This window comes from Mus caroli, chromosome X (assembly GCF_900094665.2).
Source record: "Mus caroli chromosome X, CAROLI_EIJ_v1.1, whole genome shotgun sequence".
NCBI classification, from domain to species: Eukaryota; Metazoa; Chordata; class Mammalia; order Rodentia; family Muridae; genus Mus; species Mus caroli.
The window spans coordinates 56,482,959-56,491,123 of record NC_034589.1 but is presented as its reverse complement, the minus strand read 5'-3'; the positions used below and the strand labels follow the sequence as shown (position 1 = coordinate 56,491,123).

Here is an 8,165-nt window from a genome sequence, read left to right as displayed (position 1 = left end):
AAACAACCCAGATGTCCCTCAACAGAGGAATGGATACAGAAAATGTGGTACATTTACACAATGGAATACTACTCAGCTATTAAAAACAATGACTTCATGAAATTCGCAGCCAAGTGGACGGAACTTGAAAATATCATCCTGAGTGAGGTAACTCAGCCACAAAAGAACACACATGGTATGTACTCACTGATAAGTGGATATTAGCCCCAAGTCTCAGAATACCCAAGATTCAATTCACAGAATGTATGAAGCCCAAGGAGAAAGACCAAAATGTGAGTGCTTTAGTGCTTCTTAGAAAGGTGAACAAAATACTCACAGGAGGGAATGTGGAGACAAAGTGTGGAGCAGAGACTGAAGGAAAGGTCATCCAGAGACTGACCCACCTAGGGATCCATCCCATATACTGTCACCAAACCAGGACGCTATTGTGGATGCCTGAAAATGCTTGCTGACAGGAGCCTGATATGACTGTCTCCAGAGAGGCTCTAACAGAGCCTGACAAGTATAGAGGTGGATGCTCTCAGCCAACCGTTAGACTGAGCACAGGGTCCCTGATGGAGGAGTGGGAGAAGAGACTGAGCTAAGGGGATTTGCAGCCCCATGAAGGGAGCAACAGTGTCAACTGGCCAGACTCCCCAGAGCTCCCGGGGACTGAACCACCAACCAAAATATATTCATCAAGGGACCTATGGCTCCGGCTACTTATGTGGCAGAGGGCGGCCTTGTTGTACATCAGTGGGAGGAGAGGCCCTTGGGCCTGGGGGTGCTTGATGCACCCAGTGTAGGAGAATACCTGGGTGGGAGGATGGGAGTGGATGGGTGGGTGCGGGAGCACCCTCATAGAGGCTAGGGGAGGGGTGACAGGATAGAGGGCTTCCAAAGGGAAGACCTGGGAAGTGGTTAACATTTGAAATGTAAATTAAAAAAATCCAATAAAAAATTTTAAAAAAAAGAAAAAGGAAGAAGTACCAGATATTGATTGGCAGGTTTTGAAACTGAGCTCTCCATACCCCTCACCCTGTTCTTATCTCATTAACTGTAACAAAGCAGGATGAACATAAACAAGCATCAGCTCTGCCGTGGGTGGGACTGGATGTAGAGTACATTAGGAAAAGATCATAACCCCCCCCAAACAAACAAAAAAACCATCAAACACAGTACTGGTTCATAGTGTCACACCTATGTGGTCAGGGAAGGTCAATAGCACAGTTATTTGAGGCTACAATGATACTGGAATTGGCAATATCAGCTTAAATTTGACAGGGAAACAAATCCACCATTGTGGGCTTGGATAAGCTATTAGACTTCCTTGGTAATCTAGAAAACTAGGCACATGTTCAAGTCAGATCATACTCAGAGAACTGGAGATTAAAAAGATACCCATAAGCCCAATTACATGAGGAACTTCAGCTCTCTTCCCGCTTCAGCATGCACATCCATGTGTACTTTCACAATAGGTGTGTGTGTGTGTGTGTGTGTGTGTGTGTGTACACTCTTTTTTAATAATATTTTATTAATTTGCGGATCTCATATGTATTTTGATCATATTCATTCTTCTTCCAACTCTATCAGATCCTCCTGATAGCTCCCTATCTACTCAACTTCATGTCCCCCACCCTCCACCAGTCCCTCCCCTTTCCCTGTCTCACCCCCATCTCTCTCATTACGTCCAATTTGTGTTGCCTAGCTATTCTTGGCCTGCCCTGGAACATGGAAAATGTACCAGAGACCATACACTAAAAGAAAACTGACTCTCTCTAAGCTGTTACCAAATGCTGATACATCCTCAGGTAAGAACAGACACTATCCTACAAAATAATAATAGGCCAGTAGTCATACTTCTTGTAGGCTTAAAATCCAGTTAGGGACTTTGTTTTTTTTTTTTGTTTTTTTTTTTTAATTCATCAGACCTTTTGTTATTTATTAGATTTCAGATCCAAGGGACTGGATGGGATAATCCCAGGACATGTGGTTTACATGGGGGCTGTGGGAGAAGACATAGCACAGGGAAGTAGAGCAGCATAAATGTCTGCCTGTTAAAAAATAGATACATCATAAGTCATTTCAGCCACAACATCATTATCAGACAATAAAGCAATCTCTCCATATAGTGCTTCTCTTTGGTGCTGTTCCATGGGCTTGGACTCTGGGCCCACCTGTCTCCTTGTCACACATCTGTCATCCTTGCCTGCCACCTGTTTCCCATGGGTAGTCAAGTCTGGAGGAAAGAACCAGGCACAGATAATACAGGCTCTGACCCTGGATCCCCAAATAAGAGTCTCTTATTTCTCATGTTGTGTCCCTGGGAAGTCATCTGTTTATGGATGCAAAAACTGGGAAGCACAACAAAACCATCCAGAACCTTCAGAAAGGTTAGGGAACAAGGGAAATAAATCCTAACCAGCATCTCCATCTACAAGGTTGTCTATGTTTCATTTCTGGGTTCAAATAACCTTTATCTGTATACACAATTGCAAAGAGAGGTCTCCTCTCCATGGGTTCCAGAAATGGATATGGAAGATATCTTGGGTTTTTGCTCTGACTGGGGGAGGTGGGTAGTGGATGGAGGGCTCTCAATTTTTCCTATTTTGAGCACCCTGGCCTCACAGATGTCCCTCATGTGGCTAGTCTGTGAACAAGTATGCTGTACCCTCTGACTCCAGCTGCCCAGGAGACCCAGATTTTTCACAGAGCATTCAACTGTCACTCAACTGGTCCATTCTTTTCTCAACTGTCATTCAACTGGTCCATTCCCCTCGCTTGTATAAAATGGTTTCTCTCTAGGGACAGCAGGTGAGCATCCTCTGTCACCTCTGGTGACAAGCGTCCCATACTGGATAAGCCAAGGCTGCCTATCTAACTGCTGCTGCTTCAAAGCAGTGTTCACTCAGGCAGCTGTGGGTGTTTGTCCAGAGACCCAGAAGAAGTGTTGAGAACTAGGTGAAATTTTATATGACACCCCTTTTCCCACAATTCTTGGCACACAAATAGTGTGGCTGGGGGTAGTTTTCAGAGACTGGGACCACTAAACCCAGCCCCTAAGAGTTATCCCAATTTAATACAAAAGTGTTATCTATCTTGGTTCAGAAGTGTTGGGTCTTGTACCCACTGCTCCATGCCCATTGTTCCTTCTCCTCTTGGGTATGGCCAGTCTAGAAACCTATAGAAAATTCAGGACCTGGCCCCATCAAAGGGCACATGGGGGACTCTCACTAAAGGTCGGCAGCCTAGTTTGGGGTATAGGATATTGTGTAGGATAGTGAGACACCCAGCAATAGAGGGGATTTGTCATTGCAACTTAGAAAGGACAACCAGACTGCAGGGTCTTGCCAAGAATTGACCTAGGAAGGCTACAAAAAACCTGCTGCAAATGCCAGGAGGTACAAAGCCTAAAATGCCTATGGTACAAAGCTTTGCTTTTCATGAGGTAAGGGAGGGGCCAAGGTGGACTTTTAGAGCTCCTTCCTTTCCATGGGTTTCTAGACTGGCCATGCTCAAGAGGAGAAGAAGAAACAGTAGGCAAGGAGCAGTGGGTACAGGACCCAACTTTTTTTTGAGCCAGTGAGTTCCTAGGTATATGCCCTGGAATTACCTCAGTTGACTGAAGTAGGGACAGGAAGCAGGGGAGGGGCTTCTTATGGGTGTGGGTGTGGTTACTCTTGCAGGATCATCCACGGAGAGTTTGTGTACTGGGACAAGAAGAAAGGGGGAAGGGGAGGGAGCCAGCTAGACTGAGGAGGTACAGAGCCTCAGGAAAGGCCACAGAGACCTCCTGCCTCAAGGACCTGACCTCAGTGACACCAACACCTTCAGGAGCACCCAATCTAAGTCTCTCAGGTCCTGAGCACTAAGCACCGCCCATCCAGGTATCTCCAGGTCCTAAATAAGGGGTGGTCCAGAAATGGATCCCTTGAGAGAAGGGATGCTTCCTCTGGTGGTTTCCAGTCCTAAGAGAAGTCAGCCCTGGCCCAAGCCTTAGCACTGCCCATGGAGAAGAGAAAAAAATACCAAAAAAATAAAAATGCAGGTGACAGATGAGCCCCCACCCCATCCCCACCCTCCCATCCCTGTTTCCCCACCTGCTGCCTCCAGGTGTCTGTACATGGCCAAGAAGCAAGAAACCCCTTCTTCTGGGACAGCTCGAAGCCCTGATGCAGGTGTGAAAACGTCGAGGCTGGTGGCTGTGGAGGACTCCACATGGATCGTGTTCATCCATGTATGTGCTGGGACATCATACCTTGGCTTCCAGCATCTCCAAGAAGAGTTTTACACTGTAGAAATGCTGCAAGACGTTGGCTGCTGTCTGTGGCAGCAGGGGCAGTATCATTAGCAGCTTGGTGGTCCTCCGTGGCTCCTCATGGTGCTGGCTCAGCTCATAGTCCTGCAGTGCCTCATGCAGCTTCTGCATATACTCCATGTCCTCAATGTACACTGAATTTGAGTTGGAAAAGGCCAAGGCCTTGAGCATTCCAAACTCTTCCTTCTTTACTTTGAGCTTCTTGTACCTGTGTAACAGCTGCAGGATAGCTCAGTAAAGCTCCAGCAGCCCCATCATGATACAGTCCTCTGCATATGCCAGTTTGTCATCATAGGGCAGCAAGCGGTACATGATGTCCAAGATGAGGCTCTCCATCCAGGCACTCATCTGGTCCCCAGGTGACAGACTGGAGAAGGCTGGGATGTACTTGGCCCAGCTAATAAAGACCACAAGCTTTTGTACTGGCTACACAGAGAGTAGCCAGGGCCTTGGTACCTCCCTCAGGTATATTACTGGGAGGCATAACATATAGCTTGTCTTGTTCAGCCACAAGTAGATATGAGACAATCTTAGTCGATGGCTTTTTAGCAGGTGGGGAAACCTGTAGGCTCAGATAGGGGCTGTTCTTTGAATCCAGACATCCCTTGTACTTCTGTTGGCCTCCACATACCGGGTCACACTTGTTGGTGGCTGGACAGCTATATTCAATGTTTCCTTGAAGAAGGCCTTGCAAGTCTCACAGGAGGCCATTTCATAGTAGTAGGCAGAGACAATGTTCCTGCACATGAGGCACAGGTGCTTGGGGATGGTGTTAAGCATGTACTTGCACTTAATGGCAGAGTCCTCCATGATACCACTAGTACAGACCTCTTAGCTCTTGCAGTAGGGGGTTGCTTCCCAGCCCCACACCTGCTAACATAGGCAGTGAGTCCAGACTAGTGTCATGGGTACCCAGGGCCATGCCAAAGCCACCACTGGTGTCCGGTGAGCCTCTGGAGCTGTAGTGGTTGATGGCATCAATGCCCAAGGACAGGCTAGATGGCTCTGCCTTGATGGAGGAACCACAGTTAGAGCCCAGGTGCCTGTCTTTGGACGACCTTCAGTTCATCAGCCTTCCAGGAATTTGCTTTTAAGGTGACTAAAAGCTAGAAGAACCAAAGAAGGGGATCATTACAGATATTGTCAACCATTCAGAGGCCAAACTCCCTTATAAGAGTACTGGTAGCTGTCATCATGGCTTATTGTTTGGCAGGAGAACTATGGACTCTGCCAGAGTCTTGTTCCAATGACAGTCTGGCTAGATAGAGCATAGCCCCTCCAATGTTTAGTAGCTTCAGCAGGTGCCATGGCAAGAAGCCTGAAACCTACCTTGTCTTGCCTGGAGAGTAGGGAGAAGGAACCTTGAAGATGTCATCCCTAACCTACCATTTTAGAATCAGAGCTAACACTATAAAATCCAAATCCATTCTGTGCACCAAGAGCTGAGAAAAACCCTGGCCTTAGCTCTATTGTGATCTAGGGGATGTCTTTTCCCCAACTCCTCAGAATGAGATATATACATTAAGGTCCCTATTTCACCCCAAACATTGCATCAGGAGCTGAGAGGATGGATATTGCAACCCCTATACTCCAGGACTAGGGCTGAGTTCCACAGCTCCAGAATGCAGCTGCAAAACCTGTTTACACCCACACTCTAGTGACACCCATATTCTCTTAGCCTGATTGAAGGGAGGTTTTCTCCTGACTCTGCAGCCACCAGTGGTGAAACAAGGCCTAAAGTTCCTCAACAATGAATGTGCAAGGGCATCTGGGAAGGTTGCTACCTAATACATGGAGTGGTACAGATGTAAGAACTGATCCACTTGATACCTCTCTATCTACCTAACTTTATGTTCTCCCATCTTTCCCCTCCCCCTGTCTCAGACTTCCCCTGTCTCCCTCATCTCTCCTGAAAAGTCCAGTTTGTGTTTCCCAACTCCTCTTGGCCTGCTCTGGGACATGGTCAACCACACCTTAAAAGGGTCAACAGCCTCTACTCACTCCTGCACTGGCTAGAGATGTGTAGGATAAGATCTAGAAACTGTAGATGCCAGTGCAAAATGTTTCAACATCACTCAAGTTTGTCTTTGGGGATGGGCAAAGGGCTCAGATATTCTTTAGTTTCAGTACTCCATTTCCTAAAACTAGAAAAAAAAATCACAATAAAAGCACAGACATCAAGGCAGACATACAGGAAACAGGACACCTACATAGACAGTTATTCTTCCAAAAGAGGCAGAAGTTTGAAGGAAATCTAAAAATGCTCAGAACAGATTTTAAATGGTGTTTCCAAGGAAACTCACTGAGATACAAAACAGATGAAGACAACACAGATAAAGAATACAAAGATGAGGAAAACAACTCAGCATGTGAATGAGTAATTCATCCACAAGATGAAAATTCATTGAAAAGAACCAATCAAGCATCTTGGAACCTTGAACAAATTATATAAAAATTCAAGAGGTCCCTCAACTAAATAGAACACTTGGACACTGACAGGAAAGAATTTCAGAACTTGAGGAGCATACCAAATTAAACAACTTGCACAATAATGATGGAAAAGGATAAGAAAAATAAAATTTTAAATTAAAGAAAGCTGCCAGGCGTTGTGGCACACACCTTTAATCCCAGCACTCGGGAGGCAGAGGCAGGTGGATTTCTGAGTTCAAGGCCAGCTTGTCTACAAAGTGAGTTCCAGGACAGCCAGGGCTATACAGAGAAACCCTGTCTCGAAAAACCAAAATAAATAAATAAAATAAAATAAAGCCTTTTTACTTATGAGAGAACTGCAGAAGCTAAGGAAAAGAGGAAGATATTAAAAACCTATTTTGTTGTGGCTTTCCAAATCTTCAAGGAGATACTGACATGCAGTTCCAAGAAGCCCAAAGGACCCTAACAAAATTCAATTTAAAAACTTCAAGGCAGGTTGTGGACAAAATATTATAAGTACTAAACAAGAGTGGGCATGTAGTAGCTGAGCTGGTAACATATTTGACCACCCTTCATGTCTAGAACCACATCTATTGTTGTGGCGTTTCCCTGACGTCCCAGTACTTAAGAGGTAAAAGACAGAAGAGAAATTCTAGGTCACAGGAGCAGTTGGATGGCTCAGCAGATCAAGAAGCATAACCAGAGTTCAACCCCAAGAACCCATATGGTAGAAAGAGAGCCAACTCGCACAAGATGTCCCCTGCCATCCTTGTGCATACTGCACACACATGTGCAATACACACCATAATAAAATGTAAAGAAAGGTTTAAGGTTATGCTTAGCTAGAGAAAGGCATAAGTCTCATGCAAGGAAAATCTCAGCAGAAAACTGACAGACCAAAAGACAACAGGGAGATTATTCAAATTCCTGAATGAAAGACATTTCTAAACAGGAATTTAATATCCAGCATAAGTATCCTTCAAAAATGAGGGAGAGACTTTTTGGATAGCATTGGAAATGTAATTGAGGAAAATACCTAATTAAAAAAAATAAATAAATAAGGCTGCTATAAACAAAAAAAAAAAAAATGAGGGAGAGGGTGCCTGGCAAGATGGCTCATTGGTTAAAAGCACTTAACACCATGCCTGACGACCTGAGTTCAGTCACACACACATATGAACCCAATGAAAAAAGGAATGAATGAATGAATAAGTAAATAAATAAGTGGAATGTAAAAACTCAAAAATAAATTGCAGTAGTAAAGTCCTTTCCAAATAACCAGAAAAATAAGAGAACTCATCATGGCCAAACTACCCTGACTAGAAACATTTCAGGAGCACTACCACCAAAACTGGGAATAATTGAGACATCCGGCACCCTCCCAGCCGGAGGACAGTGATCTGCCCTGCAGGGAGCGCCATCTTGGCTCCAGGACTCC

General features: G+C 45.1%; 1 pseudogene; it reads right to left on the bottom strand.

The window, feature by feature from the left end:
- Positions 1-4,231: 4,231 nt before the first annotated feature.
- The window catches only part of LOC110287172, a 17,903-nt pseudogene continuing 13,969 nt past the window's right edge, over positions 4,232-8,165 (bottom strand).